General features: G+C 33.3%; 1 pseudogene across 1 annotated transcript; it reads left to right on the top strand.

Annotated features, from left to right (window-relative positions):
- Window positions 1-10,428: 10,428 nt before the first annotated feature.
- LOC143631137 (15-cis-zeta-carotene isomerase, chloroplastic-like) lies at window positions 10,429-15,450 on the top strand (annotated as a pseudogene). Its single transcript, XR_013153297.1, has 4 exons — window positions 10,429-10,914; window positions 12,302-12,448; window positions 12,530-12,739; window positions 15,115-15,450. The product of XR_013153297.1 is annotated as a 15-cis-zeta-carotene isomerase, chloroplastic-like (transcript).
- Window positions 15,451-23,061: the final 7,611 nt, after the last annotated feature.

Below are 23,061 nucleotides of genomic sequence, written 5' to 3'. Positions count from 1 at the left end.
TAATTATGTAACCTCCATAACTAAAGTTGAAATGGGTGTTAGAAAGTTTACTGATCATACCACTTCTAATGAAACCATTAATATCAATCAATCTTCTGAATTGAATAAAACTATTATTAGCAAAATTGACTCCATAAGTCAGAATAACATTTAAGATTTGATTGAATCACCTAAGAGTGCTCATAACTAAATTAAATCCCAATACAAAATGTTAAGACACTAAGAAGCACAATTGATTGTTAAAGGTTATAAACTAAACTATATCAAAAACATGATTTATTGATAAAAGTGTAGGATGAATTCAAATTTTTAAAAACTAATTGCAACAAAAAGATGATTTATTGATTTAATTATAGCTTATGATAATTAACAATTATGGTGCAGTGATCATTTATTTAAACAGTTTGAATTGATGCTATTCGTCACACGATTTGGAGATCTAGTCTATTTAATGTCTAATCACACGTCGTTCGGTGATTAGAGCCAACTCAGGGCCGGTTCAGACAAAGCAAAAAAATTTTTGGGCCGAAGGCGAAAATCTTTTTGGGTCGTAAGTAAAAGAAGTATTTTGTTGGATTTAAACAATTTAATTTTGATATGGGATTACTTGATTATAATTTAAGTTGTGTAGAAAAAAATTGTATAAAAATAGGATTAAACATGTTTCAAATGAGACTAGAACCCATAACTTTTTGGTTGGGAGTAATACCCCTTTGCCACTAGACCAAGCTAGTGGTTATGTAATTGAGTTTAAACACTAAATATACATATTGTTTTAACAAGAATACATATAATTTTTTTAAAAAATTCGGGCCTAGCAGGGTGTCGGGCCTGTGGCCGTCGACCACCCAGCCCCCCCTGCCTCCTTAGGGCCGGCCCTGGCCAACTTGCTACTTTAAGTTCATGGGCGAGTTGCATTGATAGTTGTATTGAATAAAACTAAACAGACACGTTGCATGGAATGTTTAATTATATTTTTTAATTCTATAATGATTTTGGGTACATTGCCAAACACAAAATATTATTTTTTTTCCTTTATCAAAAACTAAAATCCGATCAACGTTTTAAAAAGTGATTAGAAAAACTTAATAAGTTGCTTAAGTTTAATAGCAATATAATATATGCCAGAACATACCTGGTTAAAGTTCAAGAATCATCAAACAACTAAACCACTCAAAACTAAAGAATCACACAATCGTTTTAACATAAGATTCTAATCAAAATTAAAGAAAATAAACCATATTGTTAAAACTATGATTTAAGTTTAATTGGGTGTAGCCCTATTTATTGGTTGATGTAGCCGAACAAAAATCCACATGACATTTTTTTATGCAGGGTGTTTGGGATTTCTTATTTTGCCTCCTTATATAATTTATAGAAAAGTTAAAAGGTGTTTAAGATTGCTTAATATGTGAGTAGAAAAGTTCCATAAGTCATAAGGTTATGACTTATGACTTATGGATAAGTCATAAAGAGGTAAAAATATGGAATCCCAAACATCCCCACAATCTCCATATTTATTGTTTCTATTCGTACTTTTTGTTGGTAACCAAATTAAGAATTTGATCGTTAAACGTTTTAGCATGTCCTTTCTTGAAATCAATCAATGACTTTTTCCTCTCGAATCCTTTCATTTTTTTTCCAACATTGTCTATCCAAACGATGACTCCGCACCTACAAAAAAACAACCAAACGATTCAAAGTAAACTTCGCTCTACCAAAACAAGTGTTTATAAAACAATAAGACATGTATATGATATATGCATGATATGTGATGAAAACTTAACGTTAAACAGCTATAAAGCATGCCTAAAATTGCAACAAAGATTAGGCTTAGATTAAACGAGTTGAGCCAAGCTGGAGTCAACTTGAACTTGATTCAATAACTAACCAAGCCTGCTCGTTTACAACCGAGTCTATTTCAAGTTGTGACATTCGTCAATTTCGGGTCTTGTTTGTATTCGTTTTTGTATTTGTTTATTATGTAAACCGACCCGATTTGTAAACCGAAGCTTATGTTATAATCAAAATGATGGATTTATGTTACAATATTGTTTCACACTTGTTGGGTCATCCTATTTTATTTTTATTTATTTATTTATTATTTTATTTTATTTTATTTTTTTTGTTTTGTGTTTTTGTCTTGATCCATTTTGCATGAAAACTCTTGTGTCTCACACCCATAATTGACCACCAACATTACCCTATATACACACCACCTTTCCTCTTCATTTTTCCTTGCTACAACTCCAAAAAAAAAAAAAAAAAATCTCTCTCAAACATTAAAGATTCAAGGTTATCTTCTAAAGTGTTTTTGAAGGTTTTTAGTCTTTCATCTTAATTAGTTTATGTAGCCTTATTAATACTTGTTTATGGTTGTGCAACATATATATAATATACACCCCTTGTTTACCTTTGGTAGTTACTTCTCCGATTCCGGTCGGTGAGGTTTCGGAACTCATAAGGCAAGACTTCATGGAGGACTTCGTGTCCTTGATATATATACATCTATATAACTTGTTCATACATATTAATCTTGCTTATTTTAGTTTGTTGGTCATGTTTACAAGTTTCATGGTTATGGGTTTTTAAGAGTCTATGCTTCGGTTTAACCGTAAATAGCTCTAAACTGTAAACCGAACTTTGTTACTAGTTTTGTTAAATAATTGTTTAAACATACTTATTGTTAGATCTAAGTTTCTAAAATCATTTTTACAAATTCTATGGTTATGGGTTTGTAGAATCTTACCTCGGTCTTAACCCGAAACACGATTGGAACCGAAAACCGAACTTTTGTTTAAATATTTTATTGTTAACTTTTGGTTGTAAAACTTAAAGTATTTTTATTTGTACATTATTATACAAGTTCTTTAGTGTTTGGACATGTGGAAACCATCTATGAACTTGTTGTGAGATGGAAACCAAACCAAACCGATTCTTACTCGCTTAAGATACACAAGTGTGTTTTTTTTAGCCATCAAGACTTGTATATTTCTTTAAAAATAATTACAAATTGATTTTTAAATATTTTCTTAAGTACTTGGAAATGTTGGATCCAACTTGATCTCATAACAAAGTTTGGACCGACAAAACCGAACACTCGCTTAACGTGCGTTGTTAGTTCTAAAACAATGGAACTACATACTTGGTTAAGTCTTATTAAATTTTATTGAGTTATCTCATAACATTCAATATTTTGGAAAGTTGACTTTGGGTTTGACCAATTATCAAGACCCGAACCGACAACCCGAACACTCGATAAAAAAAACCGTTTTAGTATCTTTATTCCAAAGGGATTTGCATTCTTGCATTTTACCCACCTTATTACTTAACATAGGTTAAGTAAATATTAAGGTTAGATACTTTAACCCGGTTTCGAGCAAACTTACATTTTTAAAGGGTTATTATTATAAATTCTTAATTAGTTACATTTTAAACCTTGAACTTTAATTATTTACATTTCTCAACATTTATTTTGTTTAAAGACCTTCATGACAACCTTTCTAAATTCAAGACTTCTTTTCTATTTAGGCATTGTGCGTTAAACTCGTCGTTCCGACAAATCTCCAAATTATCATCTTTCAAGTTTACTACTTGAAGGTGAGTACTTCATACCCCATTTTCCATCTTTTATTTTGGGGGTGACATTTCATACTTATTTAACAAAATGCTTTATATTTGACTCTTAAACCACAAACGTAGTTGTATACTTTACCAAAATAATTGCTCGATTTGGTGTTCTATGCTTATATGCCTATGTGTTTATCGCTTTTGGTTGGTGGAACTATAAAATCTTAGACTATTTGGCATCCCCTTATAGCAAGGTGTCGTTAACGTAAATGCAATTAACGATAACTATAAAATCCTAGACTATTTGACATCCCCTTATAGCTAGGTGTTGCTAATGTGTTTAGCGATATCTATTTATCCAAATTACCACTTTTATTTATCGTTTCGTATGCAAGTTTTGTGGCTATATTTATTATATACTAATATGATTAAACTTATGAATTGCTCACCAACCTTTGTGTTGACAAACTTTATTTTATGAAATGTTGCAGGTTTGCATCTTGGTTGATTTATGATTGTGAAGAAAATAACATCAAAGACCTTAGGATATTAGTAAAAATGAACAATATCAAATTTGCCATATTTTGTGATATCTTGTTTATGATTATTTTATGAATAATTGTTATGTGACATTTTCGATGTTGTGAAATGAAATGAGTTTATTAAATACTGTCACTTTAATTAGTGTCATGTGCTTATGGACAATCGTTACATCTCGGCATGTTCCGTCACCTTTGGTCGGGGTGTGACACAAGTGAAATTTTATTTTAGCGTTGTTCAAGTTATTTGAAATATAACTTCTTTGAACGAGGATTTAGACCCAACTCTTTTTAAAACCCACCCGAATGGTGATGAATCCTAAAGCATGATAAGGTGGTTGTTCATGGGAGGCAAGAAAGCCCTGTTTGCAGTGTTGTAAAAATCTCGACTAGGCGTCGATTAATCCCCGATTAATCGCTAGTCCCTACTTCACTGGTTAATTTTTGGCTAATCGGCCAATTAATCAGTCAATGGTCAAATCCAGCCAAAATCAGCGGTTTCCAGCGAGATTTGAGCAAAAACCAACGGTATCCAGCGAGATTCCTGCCAATTCTGGCCAAAATGTGTTTATGTATGTATAAAATTGAAAATTACATAAAAAAATGTGTATGTGTATATAAAACTGAAAATTATACATTAAAGTCTAATATGATTAATCCCGCTTAAACGTTATTCCTCACCCCACCGCCCGACTAGCAGCTAGCGATCTTTACAATACTGCATGTTGGGTATGGTCTTATTAGTATTAGTTAATAATCGTATATATACTAACTAGATTTTATCCCCCGTATTAAGGGGGTTGTTTTACATTATTCGTTTTTAATATATATATATATTTATGTGTGTGTCACACCCCAACCTAAGGCGGAAATGCCGGGGCGTGATCCGATTGCTCACAGCTCGAAAATACTATCATATATAAATGTGACAATATCTAATTAATTATTTAATTCAAATAATACACAATATTCAAATACAACAATACAATTCAAATAAATAAATAAATACAATCAATTAGATTTAAGTTTGTCTTCAATATAACCCTAAGGTTTTTTTTTCTAAGTGTCAATCTTTCAACTCAGGCAACCTGCATATGCGTAGAAAATGGAGTTTTGGTCAACAACACAGGTTGAGTGAGTTTACCACCAGTTTTGCAATAAAATAAGGATAATATAATAAATAAACAAAACGTAATAAATGCAGCAATGAAAACAAACCATAAGCATGTAAGATTAAACCATTGCCAAGCAAATCGGGCGCCGGTAAATCAACCATAAGCATATAAGAATAAGACTGTTGCCAAGCGAATCGGGCGGTGGTCAATAGAATGAGAACCCTCTCCAAGGGGTTATGTCAAACGAATGAATACAATAACACATAAGCACATAACAAGTAGATTTGATTAATCACACACAATTACACGTTTGCAATTTTTGATATGTATGTATATATAGATAAGTATGTATAGTATTATATACGCATATGTCCTCAAAATGTTTATGCAAATCGAGTAAAATAGGGGAATCATAAAACTCACCTGATCGATTAATCCAAACGGGAATGAATATGACAAGAACGATAATCACGCTCTTCGAGATTTATGATGTCGGATAAAATTAAATAATGTTTAATTGATATTTAACATGAATTACAATATGTTTAAATAATTAAAAACAAGTTAAAAACTCTAAAATAAACAAAATATAACAAAAAATTCGGCTATTGCAGGACTCGAACCTGCGTGGGCACCGGCACGGGAGTTTGAACACACACACCCTAGCCAACTGTGCTAGGGTGCCAGTTGTTTGAAGTTTGTAAACATACATTTATATACAGAAACCAAGTAAACACAGATTTGATCAAGAACCCTAGCTTATCAATCGTTCAATCCGCTTAATATTGGTTTAATTAACGTTAGGGCTTTTTCTCCCCGCTGATAGACGAACATATTGCATACCTTAATTACCTTGATTAATGACTAAACCAGGGAGAACGACAAGCACAGTTGCCGACGGCAATAACAAGGCTGAATAGGGGCTATGGCTAAAATTAAATCATGTAACATCCCTAAATTTCCAAGTAATATTAATTATATTACTTAATAATAGAGAGAAAGTTTACCCGGGTTATCAGGAAATAAATAATAGAATAGGAGTTGGTATGGGTCGGGCTAGTGTTGGGTAATGGATGTGGGTTGTGGACTTGGATTAATTAGGATGGGTTAAATGAGAATGGGCCTTAGGTCCATGGGATCTCAGGGATATAAATACCCTAACACCCCAAAATATCTTCATTCTATCTTTATCCAAGCACACTCCACACACACATACACTAACTTCGTCGGAACCGGGCCGAGCCAAGGGAAGAATCGGACTGATCCGAGAGTGAGAGAGGGCGACTAGTTGCGTTAACAAGTTAAAGGAGATCCAAACAAGCCCAAAAAGGTATGATTCTTGATATTTGAAGTTTAAAGATCCAAGCTTTTTAGTGTTTAAGTGACCGAAAATGGTCGGGAAGCGTAGTGGGTGATATTGAACCATAGCAAGGGTGTTAAAATCGCTCGAAATGCTGGAAAGAAACCGAATAGCGGCTGTCTGGGCAACTTCGCCTGCATCTGGGCAACTTCGCCTTCAACGCGATGAACTTCGCCTGCAAGCTAAGTTCGCCTGATGAACTTCGCCTGCACGCTAAGTTCGCCTAATGGTAACTTCGCTTACGGCCAAGTTCGCCTGACGACAACTTCGCCTAAAGCTAAGTTCGCCTAAGGTTTAACTTCGCCTAAAACTAAGTTCGCCTGATGGCAACTTCGCTGTAAAGTTAAGTTCGCCTAACTGGTAACTTCGCCTGAAGCCAAGTTCGCTTGATGGCAACTTCGCTGTAAAGCTAAGTTCGCCTAGCTGGTAACTTCGCCTAAAGCTAAGTTCGCCTAAGGTTAACTTCGCCTAAAGTCAAGTTCGATTAGAAAATAAATTAAAAATCTAATGAAAAATGTGTTAAGACGGTTAATGGAAATAAAATTTTTCCAAGCTGACCTGGCAGCTCGACCCCAGCCAGGGGCTCTGCCCCTTGGACCCTGCTAGGGGCTGCCGCCCCTAGACCCCGCTGCCAGGGGCGCTGCCCCCGGACCCCCGTTCATTGTGGGTCATATAAAGATAGAAATACATTATGAGAAGTGATAGTTAATTGATACGTGTAACTTGTTTAGTCAGCCGAGCTCAGTTAAAGAAGGGATTTACAGCTATCAGAAAAAGAAGCAGAGTTCAGGTGAGTTTCTAGCCCCATTTATGTGTTATGTTTTCGGGGCTGTGTGCATACTCAATATGTTTGTTAATACACTTATCCTAAGAGATAAGTGTATGCTTTATATGGATAATGTGAAATATATGAATGATTGCTTGATGGTACGTGAACGATCTTCGGATATTGCACGTACTGTCAGGTTGCAGCGCTAAGAATAAGGTAAGTATGTTATGTATGTTTATGTGTATGAACATGATAGAGATAATAGAAGAAAGAAATGATAACGTATGGTTGTATGGTTACGAAGAGGGTTCCGAGCCCTAGTAATACTCGAGGAATGTAGGGCGTAATGCTCTTTATAACGTAAGATATGAAAGTAAGATAATACAAAAGAAAGTAAGAAAGTACGAACGAAAGGATATAATTTTATGTGTATGTCGTGTATGGTATATGTGATAGATATGATTGATTGCTTGACGGTACGTGAACGATCTTCGGATATTGCACGTATCGTCGAGGGAAGTGATTAGCTCCTTACATGGATAATAAATAACAACTTATAGATAGTGTTCCTTCAATGGAAAGTATAGGGTTCCTTCAACGGAAAGTATAGGGTTCCTTCAATGGAAAGTATAGTGTTCCTTCAATGAAAAGTATAGGGTTCCTTCAATGGAAAGTATAGGGTTCCTTCTATGGAAAGTATAGTGTTCCTTCAATGGATAGTAAAGTGTTCATTCTATGAAAAGTATACAGAGTGTTCTTCCTATGGAAATTATATATAGTATGGAAATGGTAAAGGTTCTTTTAATAGGTATTACGTGATGATCCTCCCATGGATATTTATACGAGGTTAAAGTAGAATGTGTGTCTTCGGATACGTTAAGAAATATAGGAAAAATAAAATTGTATGTTGCCCGATTAACTAGAACTCACTCAGCGTAGCTGACTTTTAGTATGCACGCAGGTGAGCTGATTATAGAGTTAGCATGAGGATGACACACGGCATGGATTGAACGGCTGGCATCTGAAGAAAGAAGTAAAGATGTTTTAAATATAAAGTTTTGTGTTATGGTATCAAAGAAAGGATTTAATGTTTTGTAACAAATGATTGATGTTTTATATTCCGCGAAAAGTTTTAATAAACTCTGATTTGAAGAACTGTGTTTATGAGTAAATCCGACGTTAAAGTAGGGCTACCGGGTTCGGGGCCTTACAAATCAATTAGGTTTAGGGGTTTGGATCGTTGGTTTATATAGGAGGTGCGGATGAAAGTAATTGTATTATACCTAGCCCTAGGATATATAATTGATTTTAGGTTTAAGACGGTTCACAAATATCTCAATTCACGTCATTATAAGATCTTGTTTCCTAATTATCTGAGTCGGTTAGGCTGCATATGGCAAGAATAATCAAAATCAAGATTCAATTCATAGTTTAGATCGTTATTTGAGGCTCAAGTAAACTAAACGGGTCGGATTTGGGTATACGGGTCATGGGTTACGAATTTGGGTAAATGGGTCATAAAGAGAATGTTAAAATTTGCATTTTAGTCCCTATAGATTGAAGGTGGAAACATTAAAAGATTAAAATTTACTTTTGGGTTAAAAACGTATATATTCCATAGTTAATTGTATATTAAATCAATATAATGAATAAATATAAATTATAAAAAAATTTCTCGAATTTAAAACAGGTCGAGTAACGGGTTTGAATCAGTTTGTAGAAAACCGAGTTGTTACAATATATATATATATATATATATATATATATGTATATATATATATTTGGATTTTAATTTTATTTATTATAAGAAAGTTAATAATTAATATACTTGAGATTTGATGATAAAATGGTTTCACAAATAAATGATATGTTATAATCCGGTTTAAAAACTACCTAGGTTTGGTGATACACATTACCCTTTTATTTTCTTTATTATAAAATTGTTTCTTAATTATAAATAATATCTTTTTTTAAATAAAATAGGATATTAAATTTTAGTATATCCCTATTTTATAGGATTTTCATATCCAATATTTGATGAGATTAATTTTTAATATAATGAGATGTTATAACCCATTTAAGAGCTATCTGAGTTTGGTGAGACCTTTACCCGTGAATTCGGGTCAAATGCGTGAGAAGCCTTCATTTACAAATAAAGCAATTTGATGGCGTAAGAGAATGGTTGCTATACATTTTTCGTTTTTTAATGTTTATTTTTTTTATTTTAAATTTCTTTATTGTAAGAAAGTTAATAATATACTTAAGGTTTGATGATGAAGGGGTTTTATAAATAAATGATATGTTATAACCCGTTTAAAAGCTATCTGGATTTGGTGACCCATGAGCCGTTTATGTTTTTTACTATAAAATTGTTTATTAATTATAAATAATATCTTTTTCTTTTTAAATTGGATATTAAATTTTAGTATATTCCTATTTTATAGGATTTTCATATCAAATAATTGGTAAGATTAATTTTTAATTTAATGAGATGTTATAACCCGTTTAGGAGCTATCTGATTTTGGTAAGGCCCATATCTATGAATTTGGGTTAAATCAATGAGAGGCCTCCATTTAAAAATCAAGAAATCTGATGGCTTCCATAAAAAGGAGGAGCGACCACATCGCGACACATAGGATTTTAGGGTTTTCGTTTATATATATTATAGATAGTAATCTCAATAACTTTTATTAGCTAACGTTTTGCATACTTCTGATAACTATATATACTTCTGATAACTATATATACTAAACAACCGTTGACAAGTAATTACCATGGCTAAACAATCGTTTACGTGCCCCTCACCAGGTTTATACGTGCATCATCAAAAACCAAACTTCTCTTAAAAGATGAAACGAGTGGTAATGAGCGTACAGATGCCCACGCAACAAACATTTACGTGCCCCTCACCAGGTTTATACGTGCATCATCAAAACCTAAACTTCTCTTAAAAGATGAAACGAGTAGTAATAAGCGTACAAATACCCACGCAACAAACACAAACATCCTGAAATAAATAAAAAAACAAATAGTAATAACAAAATAAGAATGTTTGTTAAATCCCCTCACTTTGATGTCATCCTCTCTTCCCACCATAACAAACAAAAACCAAACCAACAGCACAAACTCCACCTAGATACCCTTTTTCTTGTTTCCATTAACACTTAAAATAAACACACACCCATAGTGAAAACACACACAAATGACCACCTCAATTCTCCTCTCAAGTTCCTTCTCACCCATTCCCAGAATCCCCAAATTCACCTTCTCCACACCCAAACTCAATCGTACACTGAAACCCATCAACAATAAAGGCTTTTTAAAGACCACCCACTTGACGAAATGCCGCGTTCTCGGAGAATCCGAAAGGGGAGATGCTCTGGTGGGCGAGGACTCGGCGAATTTCGATCTGGCCAACCAAAAGATTACTTCTTGGATATATTTCACAGGGGTTTTGGGGGGTGGTGCTTTTTATTCTCGATGTTGTTTGGCTTGATAATTCTACTGGCTTTGGTAAACTTTTCATCGATTCCGTTTCGACCGTCTCCGATAGCCCCGTGGTAATTACTTTTCCTAATTGAATGATGCAGCAGTACAAAGTGTCATACATATCAAATGCACAAAGACAGGGCCGCTCCGAGAAAGCAAAATATTTTTTTGGGGAAATTTTTTTAGGCGAAATTTTTTAGGCCCTTTTACTATATTATTGGGTTTTAAACAGTTTAATTTTAATATGGGCTTACGAAATTTTTTTTGGGCCCTTTTCCTGTAATATTGGGTTTTAAATAGTTTAATTTTTATATGTGCTTAATTGATTATAATTTGGGTTGTTTAAAAAATTTTGTAAAGAAAAAGAATTAAACGATGCCTCAAGCGAGTTGTCCAGAACCCACCCATTTGCCACTAGACCAAGCTAGTGGTTATGTAATTGTGTCTGAACATTAAATATACATATTGTTATTAATAAAACTACATATAATTTTTTTCAAAAAAAAAAATTTCGGGCCTGTTGTGGTGTCGGGCCTGTGGCCGTAGACCACCCTGCCACCCCTAAGGGCCGGCCCTGCACAAAGATTAGATTAATAGGGCTTGTCAAACGACCTGAGTTCGAGCCTAGTCAGGCTCAGGCTTGGATCGGCTCATTTACAGCCCTAGACCCAATAGATATTCAATTTGAGTAATTTTGATTTAAATATTAGTTTTCTCCTCGTTTAGTTGATTGACATATGTTAGATTGTGAATTTGAAGGGTTTAATTTGTGAATGAATGATGAAACTTATTTGAGTAAAATTTGAGATGCAGTTTGAAATCTTACATCTTGATGTTATGGCTATCTTAGAAACTGTAAATATGATATTGTCATACATGTCAAATGCAGAAAGATTAGTGCTTGTTAACTTTGGCACAATTAGGGGTGCAAACAAGCCGAGCTGCTCACAAGCTACTCGAGATTGAGTCGATAAAAAGCTCAAAATGAGCTGAGCCTTATCGAGATCAAGCCTCAAACAATGCTCGTTTAGTTGTCGAGCCGAGTTTGAGCCTTGTGTACTTTTAAGTTTTAACTCTTTTGGACCTTTATGCATTAAATTCACACTAAAAAACCGAGCTTGATCTAAGGTTAGGCTCGTTTAAGCTACTGCACACAAGGCCGAGCTTAGGCCTTAGGCTCGTTTAAGATTTTTCTCAACAAATGAAAAATAATTAAAAATGTATACAAATTAACTATTAAATAATATAAATGAGGCGAGCTCGAGCTTGAAAAAATGACTCACAAGTATGCCAAAACGATCCGAGCTCGGCCTAGTCCAGCTCGGGCTCGGATCTGCTCACTTACAGCCCTAGACCCAATATCTTTTGAATATTTAAGTTAATGAAAGTAGCATGACATTGGTTTTTGGTATGAGATTAGTTATAAATTTTTGTTTCATATCCATCTAATGTATGCAGGTTGTAATGTTCCTCCTTACGCTTATGTTTGCAATTGTACATAGTGGTTTAGCTAGTCTTCGAGACCCAGGTGAAAAACTCATTGGAGAACGTGCTTTTCGTGTATTATTTGCAGGAACATCTCTTCCTCTAGCTGTCAGTACAATTGTGAGTAATGTGAACTTTGCTGTTAATATTTTCCATGTGTATCTTTTAATGTGTTAGTAACGTTAAAGACTTGTGATTTAGGTGTATTTCATCAACCATAGATATGATGGTGTTCAGTTATGGCAGTTGCAAGATGCTCCATGGTTACATCATTTATTGTGGGTCACTAATTTCATATCGTTCTTCTTTCTTTATCCATCAACGTTTAACTTATTAGAAGTAGCTGCGGTTGATAAACCTAAAATGCATCTTTGGGAAAGTGGTATCATGAGAATCACCAGACATCCACAGGTATTTCACTTTTTGTTAGTCAGAAATTATAGATGACAAATTTGGCCGTTTGTAGTTAAATGGGTCGGTTTGGTTTTGTACCTTGTCTTTAACCGGTTGAATTGGTAAATTTTTTAAAATTAGCTAAAATGAAAAATTTTTGGACGGGTCAAACCGGTTGAAGAAAGTCACACTAAGAGTGTATTCAATCTAGGGGCGCGCATTAAACTGAAAAAACCGATCCATAAAAAAAAAAAAAAAAAAAAAAAAAACCGAAATAATCGAACCTGAACAAGAACCGACGGTTTGGTTTTATGTTTTCATAAAAATCGAATTTTTGGTTGGTTTATTCAGTTTTGGTTTTGTATGTGACTAAACCTGAAAAAAGAGAACCGAAGTGAACCGAGTTATTAATTTTCATTTTGAATATTAAGTAATTTCTCAGTTTTTTTATTAATTAACAAAAAGCTTTAGGCCCCAAATTGCACAAATTTTTACGTTATTTTACTAATTTCGTGAAAATAGCGTTAAAAGTGGCGGAAGGTTAATCAGGCATCATGTGGTGGCATTGATAGCCGAAAGACAAGGGTGCATGCACTAATCGGCTAGGGTCCTGATGGTTGAGTGTTATGTGCCTTATGTCTAAGGCTTGATGCAAAACCACTATTGAGCCGGGGGTCTCGCTGGAAGCAGCCTCTCTATTCCTATGGAGTAGAGGTAAGGTTATCTACATCTTACCCTCCTCATACCCTACCATAGTTTTGCTATTGGTGGGATATACTGAGTACGATCATGATGATGACGATGATTTAGGCCCCAAATTCATTATTTTGGCTTCATTGTTTTTAGCCAAAAATTTTGAGCCGTAATGGTAAAACTGATAAAATCGAAACTGATTGAACCCAAACGAAAACCGACAGTATGGTTTTATGTTTTCATAAAAACCGAATTATTTATTCGGTTTCGGTTTTGCATGTGACTAAAACTTAAAAAAGCGAACCAAACTAAATGTATAGATTTTTAATATTAAATGTCAAGTAATCTATATCTATACTATATATAATATAGGAGAGGAGGCAAATTAAGACTCTTTGTAATTAAGTAATTTACAAACTATTAAACGCATGTACAACCTCTATAGCATCTTAAAGAGGGGTAATATGGTCTTTAAAGTATAAAATCTCACGTGCAATTCCAATTCATTTATTGGTTTTTAGTAGGATAGGTTTTGCTATTCAAAAGGGGGGTTGCGGCGCAGCTTGTTGCCCGTTTGCCTGCCACTTTATTGTAATTGTTTTGATTTTAATGAGAATTAGCAGACCAATTACACACAAAAAAAAATCATTTAAAATATTTATAACTTTTCACCCTTAACTTTTGTTAAATTAAAAACCACTTACAATTTTGTCTCCTCATCTTTAATCATTTATTACTATATATTTTAATTTAAACCCCCCCCCCCCCCCCGGATTTTTAAACCGACATAACTTTTTCGTACGCTAATGTTTCTTAAAAAAAGGTTGCACCATAAAAGTGAGCATTTTATTCTCTTTAATTTGAGAATATTGTTGAAGTTTTTTCAATTAAAAAAGTTAACATGTACCTATGGGTGTTCAAGGCCGGCTTTGACGGTTTTTAAGTTAAACATGCGAGCCAAACTATTAGTAACGATTATGTGTTGTCCAAAATAGAGACTAAACTGTTGAAATTTGAAACCGAAATTTAAAGAAAAAACAAACCGTGAAACCTTACCGATAAACGATTTAAACGGTTGTACGGTTTCAAACCAAACCATGATTACCAGGGTCTGTGTTCAAACACCCGCCGTATCGCTCCGGCACCCGTCTAGTTTATAAGAATATTATAGTGTAATTCAAATACTGAAATCAAATGTTTAATGTTAGTTAATTATTAATTAATAAAAAAGATTGAGAACCGAAAAAAACTGAAACTTCAATCAATCAATCAAACATACCCAGTATTTCCTACCACAAATAGCCTAGGCTATCATAAGTAGGGTCTGGGGAGGGTGGGATGTAGGCACACCTTACCTCTATCCCTAAAGATAGAGAGGTTGCTTCCGGCGAGACCCCCAACTTAAAAGTAAAACCTGAACGCTTTTAATAACTTAAATATCAAATTTTCGGTTTTTTGGCTTGGCTCGAGCCCAAAACCAATCCATGCACACCGCTAGTATTCACAATGTATCAAGCCTCCTCAATCAATTGTAACATTAAAATTTTTTTCATCATATTTAAAACTTTATTTGTTTATAAAATTCCAGAAAAGACAAAAGTGCTCATGGGTTAGTTAGACCCGACTTGACCCATGCTAAAAAACCCATTTTGACATGAATTCCTTTCGATCTGTCACCAACCCGCTTGGTCTCGTTTTAGTTGGTAGGACAGGTGATGTGGTGCATCGCTCACACAATATGGATTGGGAACTCGGTGGCTGTAGCAGCATCGGTTGGGCTAATCGGGCATCATTTGTTTGGTGCTTGGAATGGAGACAGAAGGTTGAAAATTAGATATGGTGAAGCATTTGAAATTGTGAAAAGTCGAACGAGTGTGGTCCCGTTTGCGGCTATCCTCGATGGTCGTCAAAAGTTGCCGAAAGATTATTATAAGGAGTTCATAAGGTTACCATATTTGGCTATTACTGGATTGACTTTAGGAGCTTACTTTGCTCATCCGCTCATGCAGGCTGCTAGTTTAAGGCTTCACTGGTAGTGTACACTTTCACAAATATTTGTATCAAACACATAATATCAAGCTTAAGTTTTAGTAACATATTCTAAAGATTTTTATTACTTAAAATACCCTTTATATAACATGTCTTATCGCAATGTTCTCACAATGGAAAGTTCAGTAAGCGGTGTCGGCTCATGAACATTTAATTGGGATGGGTTGGGACTTGGGCTAAAAGTCATGAGACCAAATCTTTTTTCCTCTTTCTAAGTTTATGGTTGGCATGCGGTTCAGGTTGGGTCAAACAATAAAACTCTAAGTTCTATCATTCAAAATTTTGTTCTTACACATAAAAGATCAATTTTTTTTAAACAAAGACATGTTTCGAGGGAAATGATGAGTACCTGAAAAAGAAGCACAATTCAGTCCGACGACCTTTAAGCTCTTTAAGCTCATCAATTACAGATGCCGGATCAAAACTTTCAGCAAGTTCTCTTTCGATGTAAATCAAAACAAAATTCGCATAATCAAAACACGCCAAATTGACATTTGAATACCGAATTCACATAATCAAAACACACTTATTCCTAATTCCTGAATGGAGACCAAATTCGAGCACCAATTCTTTCAATAACACCAAACCCTAACCTACCAAAGTACCAAAAAAAAAAAAAAAAAACAAATGATGAAGTCAGTGCAAAACCTAATCTTTGAAGTCTAAATCTTCGTCAGTCATCCCTGCCAAGTGTCGAACCTTAGTTTTCTGCTTCTGCTCTGTTCGATTCACACGCACACACTACCCAGCAACGACACTACCCAAGCCGTTCCAACTTCAACAATCAGATGCTAGGGATTTGGTTTTGGTCTTGATGTTTGCTTCTTTATGTGTAAAGTTCATTTGAGCTTGGACGTATGGGGCTTTATTGCTTAAGCTTTCTTTAAAAACTTTAGGGGTGGGCCGGACTCAAATAACCTGGCTGGTCCAAACTCAATACATGTATTTTTTTTTTAAAAAAATGCATTACATAGCGAAAAACTGGCTTGTGAAAATGTCCGTCCTTGACAATAAGGGTAATCAAGCATGCATTTAAGTTTTTACACTTGATATGTTGGCTTGGTGTACTTTGACAGTAATTATTAAGGTGTAAAATGGCCGTGATAGATCAAAAGGGGTAATTCTTAGTGGAAAAATTTTACAGTGGAAATGTGTTTTTACTATTTTTGAACATTAATAATTATATATTTAAATGAGTTATTAATAAATATTTCTGGGTTTGTGTTTTACATAGTGAGAGCATCACAACGAACCAAACGACACTAAGAAAAGAGCTAAGATGAATGAGATTTTATGCTCGAGGTTGAGTGGTCAGTATGAATAATATGAAACTTTGGTGTTTATAGTAGAATTTGCAATTTTCTTTATTAATCTGTCATGCGGACGTTTTGTTTTCACTGATTTGTCATGCGGACGTTTTGTTTTCACTGATCTGATAATTCTTGACATAATAATTCAATTATAGGTTGAGTTGTCTCATAAATTCATTTTAATACAAATTATTATATAATATAATTAACAACTTTGGTGCCGCAAAACTCTGATTGGGCCATTTTGGGGCACCCGATTGGTAGATTTTTTTGTTTTTGTTTTGTTTTGTTTTAGTTTCGACCGTAATGAACGTAATGAAAACCTACCGAATGCGAATTTTGTTTTTGTTTGTTTTTTTTATTATTTTGTTTTAGTTACGGTATCGTGCCGAACGTGACGGAAACTGACCGAATTCGCGTGAGCTCGTCGCGTTCTGTTTTAGTTCCAGCACCGTAACTAAAACAGACCGAATGCTGTTTTTTTTATTTTTAAGTTTCAGTACCGTAACGAACATGACGAAAACCGACTGAATTCGCGTATACTCGACCGCCTCAACGCCCGAGATCGATAATGGAAAGGTTTTACAAATGATCGAGTTTTACCGACCGACGCCACACCATTGGTCCACCCCAATTTTTATAATTTTTTTGTTTTATTTTTGTCTTAGTTCCAATACAATAAAGCAGATAACTGAAACCGAACGAATTCGCGTTGACTTACCGTATCAACGCTTGTATTTTACCGAACAGCCCGGCGCAACACGCCGGGAAAACCACTAGTTATATAATACAATTAAGAAGTTTGTGCCGTAAAGTCCCGATTGGGCAACTTTGCGGCACCTTATTGGTCATTTTTGGTTTGTTTTAGTTTCGGTTACGACAAACGTAACGAAAACCGACCGAATGTCAATTTTGTTTTGTTTTAGTTCCGGTACCGTACAAACATGACGAAACCGACTGAATTCGAGTTTTGTTTTAGTTCTAGTACTGTAACAAACATAACAAAAACGACTGAATGTCGATTTTGTTTTTTGTTTTTTTTGGCAACAAAGATAACGAAAACCGTCTGAAAGCTGATTTTGTTTTGTTATTCTGTTTTTTTAGTTTCGGTAGCGTAACGAATATGATGTCAACCAACCGAATTTGCGTAGACTCGCCGCCTTAACGCCCATGATCGACAACGGTCGGATTTTATCAACACCCAAGTTCTACCGGTCGACACCACCTTGTTAATATATAACTAGTGTTATACCCAGGGCATTGCGCCGGGCAGGTTGGTAAAACTCGGACGATGATAAACCCAAACTTTGTCGGTCCCGGGCGTTGAGGCGGTAAGTCAACGCATATTTGGTCGGTTTCGGTTAAGTGAGTTATAATACCGGAACTAAAAACCAAAAATAAAACAAATACGTATAAAATTTGAGGTGGATCAATTGAGCAGCGTCAGTCGGTAACACTCAGGCATTGGAAAGATCCAAGCATTGCCGATCCCGGAAGTTGAGGCTGTGAGTCTACGCAAATTCGGCTGATTTCTGTCACATTGATTATGGTACCGAAATTAAAACAAAATGTAGTGAGTATATGTGAATTTGTTTGGTTTTTGTTATGTTTGTCACGGTACCGGAACTAAAAAAAATTCAAGGACCAATACGGTGCCGCCAAGTGGCCAATCGGCATTTAGCGGCACCAAAGTTTATAATTATTATATATAATAATAATTAATATATAGACTCTTGATTTATATTTGTGTAAATAGAAAATTTTCACAAAAATGCGACACATTAGAAATTTAGAGATAATAAGGGAAAATTCTCTCATTAATACAGAGATATTCTATTTTAGTCCCCATAATTATAAATAAAAGTTTTAAGAAATGTTCCTTACAAACACGAATTTAATAGTGTTTAGGCCTCAACGCGTCTTTCACATGTTTGACCACCAAACGTGTCTTTCACGAACTGTTAGCCTCTAACGCGCGTTTTTCATGAGCTGTTAGCCTCTAACGCGTCTTTTACGACCTGTTAGCCTCTAACGCGTCTTCCATGACATGCTTGGCCTGTTAATTGTTTTTTTTAATATTACATTATTATTATTTATTTTATCCATATTTGGTTTTTCTTTAATAACTTATAATATATAAATTTATATATAATTTCAAATATATCGCTGAGACGTGTTTTTTTCTATACGTTGTCATAAATTTTACTCAAAACTGAGTGTCAAATTGATATTGAAATGTTTAATAGAATTTGACCAGACTCGTTTTAAGTAAAGTTTATACCAACACGTAGATAAAAATAAGCATGTCTCAACGGTATATTTGAAACTTTATAAAACTTTATGCATTACAAGTTATTAAAAAACTAAATATGAGTAAAATTAATTATAATAATGTTATATTAAAAAAACAATTAATAGGGCAAACATGTCATGAAAGATGCGTTAAAGGCTAACAGATCGTGAAAGACGCGTTAGAGGCTAACAGATCGTGAAAGACGAATGTTGGAGGCTAACAGGTCGTGAAAGGCGCGCTAAGGACTAACAAGTCGTCAAAGACGTGTTTGTAGAGGATATTTCTGAAAACTTTTATTTATGAAGATAAAAATGAAACCTCTCTCCATTAATGAGATATTTTGGGAATTTTCTAAGATAATAACACATCTTACTAATATATTAAAGCAAGATGATTCTCTTTACATGTCCTTATTCTAGCCTATTCACATAGGATTCCATGTAATCACATTTTCATATCAATAATTTCCACATATTCACAATTATTTTTAATCCACTAAATTAAAATCAACATTCCAATTTAATTAAATTAATTCTACAATTAATTCTATTTATTCAAATTAATGCAATTAACTCCATAATTAAGTCTATTTATTCCAATTAATAACCACCTTGTCAAATTCTTTTTAAGTTTCTGTTTAATTTAAATATATTTATTCAAATTAATGTAATTAACTCCATGATTAAATCTATTTATTTCAATTAATAACCATATTCGAATGTTCTTTAAGTTTTATTTATTTATTTATTTATTAAGAAATGACATGAAAAATGCTATAAAAATATAGATATCTCTGAAAATTATTTATAAAAAATACTCTAAAAGAAAAAAGAAAAAAACGTTCTTTAGAACAATTAGGAACATTTAAAAAAAATTAAATAAAGCTGTTCACAAGATTTTCGAAAACTTAATGTGATACAGTTTAAAGCCGGTATGTATTTGTAAACTTAGTTTTCAATTAACAAAATCTTTTACTAATATGTGTTTATTATTTTTTTTCAGGTCTAATGGTTCATTTAAGTTATATTATTTCTTATTCATTGCATTGTTTATTTATAAATTATTTTCTTTTTATGTTATATACATAGTTTAACATCTTTTATAACATCTGAGGGTAAAAAACTTATGTCAAATATTTGTGTTAACTGAATACATAGTTTATATTTTATATTATTTATTGATATGTTTTTCACCCGTGTGTAACACGAGTTATTATCCTAGTGGTTTCAATAAGTAAAGAGAGTAACTCTCACATTTTTGTTTTATTATGAATATTTAAAGCATCGACAACTCTTCTTATATTTTTTGTTAGTGGGGTTTTCATAATTTAGAGTGTGTTCTTAAGTGAATAAGAGAGAAAATGTTACTGTTCATCTATATATTTACATATTACCTATATATTTGAAAAGTTCCTGTTTTAGCATATTAATTTTTTAAAAGTGGTTGTGAGTGAATGAGATACAAAATATAATAGTAAAAGTATAAACAAAATTATTTAATTAAAAAGGAGAGATAAAAAAGAAGTAATTTTCAATGTAATTATATGTTTAAAGAGAAACACCCTCTAAATCTTTAGAGTTTCTTTTACCAAAATAGGATGGATTGAAAAATTATTTATCTATATAGGTGATTTGAAAAATATTTATCAAAATAGGTAAAGTTATTTTTTTCTCACTCCTAATCATATTAAATATAAATATCCTCTTGTTAAAAAAATGCTAGATATATTTTTTATTTAGAAATTAAAAAAAAAAAACTTCTTGAAGAACATTTAAAACTAAAAAGATTATTTTTTCCTTATTTGTTGTTTTTTTCAAATACTATTTTCTTACGTATAAATATTAAACAATTGTTGTCTATGATTAAAAATAATTATTTTTTGATCAATTTTGGGGCTGTTTGGCAACATCTGAATCAGTAAGTCTGAACCATTAAGCTGTCTGAATGGGTAAGATAATCTGAACCAGTTAGACATCTGAACCAATAAGAGCTGTTTGGTTAGACATCTGAATGACTGTGCAGAATTACTACTTTACCCCTTTGCAGAATTATGTACTGAATGAAATTTATTTGTTTTATCAAAAATCTGAATGACTATACTGAATGACGGATAATTAAAATAAAGAGAATTCATAACATAACCTTCAACAAACAAACATCCAAAAAGTTCATAAAATAACCTTCAACAAACAAACATCTAAAAAGTTCATAACATAATCTTCAACAAACAAACATCCAAAAAGTTCATAACATAACTTTAAACAAAAAACATTCAAAATAATCCGTATTTCGCTCCTGCGTTTTTCACCCATGGCTCACAAAAGCTTGCGGATTAAGAAGTAACCACACCCTCAAACAATTGAGTACATAGTTCGGGGTAAGCAAGTGGCACGGTTCTTAAGGCTTCTACATACTTGTTAGACTGTTTGGAAAACAATATTATAAAATTCTATAAGATTCTTGAAATATATGAAGAACTACTATTCAGAGAGAAAATATATTATTGTTTAAAAAATACCTTCATCTCTAGTTGCCACTCTTCTTCCGACAAATTAAACATGTTTGTCACGGCATTATAAATATTGCCTGTTTTGTTTTTAAGCTTTCTCCAAGCTGAAATTTTTCCTTTTAGATAGTCATAACGGTTCTTCATTTGTTTTTGTTCCACTATGAAGTTATGTTGCATTTTTAATTTTGCCGAAATATTATTCCATGACAATGCTTTAAGGTTAGCTCCCTCACACCCATTAACGGTTACCTCGTGAATACATGCGTCAATAAAAGTTTTCTCCACACCTTCTTGTTTCCAATTAATTCTAACTATTTCTTTGAATAATAAAAGCAAATCAACAAATAAATAAAATTGTTATATGTTAACCCACCGGAAACTTTAATCCCGATTATACCCCCATTTTATGAATTTTATTCTCTTTGAGGCATTTCATCAAACACCTTATGTGCATATATTTAACTCAACAATATTCATATGAATTCTATAGTCAAATCATCCAAATTTTCATTTTAAATCACATATTTTCATATACAAGTATTCCATTTCAACTCCCATGTAGTCCACATATTATAAACATGGATGCAAATACAAGAGCAGAAGATCGATTTACCTCGTAAGAACGGAACGGTGGTGGTCGGGTTGGGAACGACGGTGGTCGGATTGGGAGAGACGATGGTGGTGACTGGAGAAGCGGTGGTGGAGGCGCTGATCGACTGGTGGTGGTGGTGGCTGGAGAAGCGATGGTGGTGGAAGGAGAGGTTAGGGTTTGGAGAGGATTTGGTTTCTCAGGTGATTTGGGGTAAAAGTGGGAAGCAAAGATCTTTTTCATTCAGCTAAGAAAAAAAGCTGGACCATTCAGATCTTAATGGTCCCATTCAGCAACTTTTTTTTGCGAACCAAATACCTATTTAGCTGACTGGTTCAGCAAAAAGTGTCTGAATAGCCCCATTCAGACACAAACAAACAACCCCTTTATGTAAGTTCTTATTTAAATTTTTTCTTGGTCTACTATTCATCTATATATTTACCTATATATTTGAAAAGTTCCTATTTAACATATTAATTTTTTAAAAGTGGTTGTGAGTGAATGAGATAGAAAATATAATAGTAAAAGTATAAACAAAATTATTTAATTAAAAAGAAGAGATAAAAAAGAAGTAATTTTCAATGTAATTATATGTTTAAAGAGAAACACTCTCTAAATCTTTAGAGTTCTTTTATCAAAATAGGATGGATTGAAAAATTATTTACCAATGTAGTTGATTTGAAAAGTATTTACCAAAATAAGTAAAGTTATTTTTTTTCTCACTCCTAATCATATTAAATATAAATATCCTCTTGTTAAAAAAATGCTAGATATATTTTTTATTTAGAAATTAAAAAAAAACTTCCTGAAGAACATTTAAAACTAAAAAGATTATTTTTTCCTTATTCGTTGTTTTTTTCGTATACTATTTTCTTACGTATAAATATTAAACGATTT

The sequence above is a fragment of the Bidens hawaiensis genome, unplaced genomic scaffold, assembly GCF_021521415.1.
Source record: "Bidens hawaiensis isolate Kalapana, Puna unplaced genomic scaffold, B.hawaiensis_p1.1 tig00005944_1, whole genome shotgun sequence".
Taxonomy (NCBI): Eukaryota; Viridiplantae; Streptophyta; class Magnoliopsida; order Asterales; family Asteraceae; genus Bidens; species Bidens hawaiensis.
This window is presented reverse-complemented; position numbering and strand designations above follow the sequence as displayed.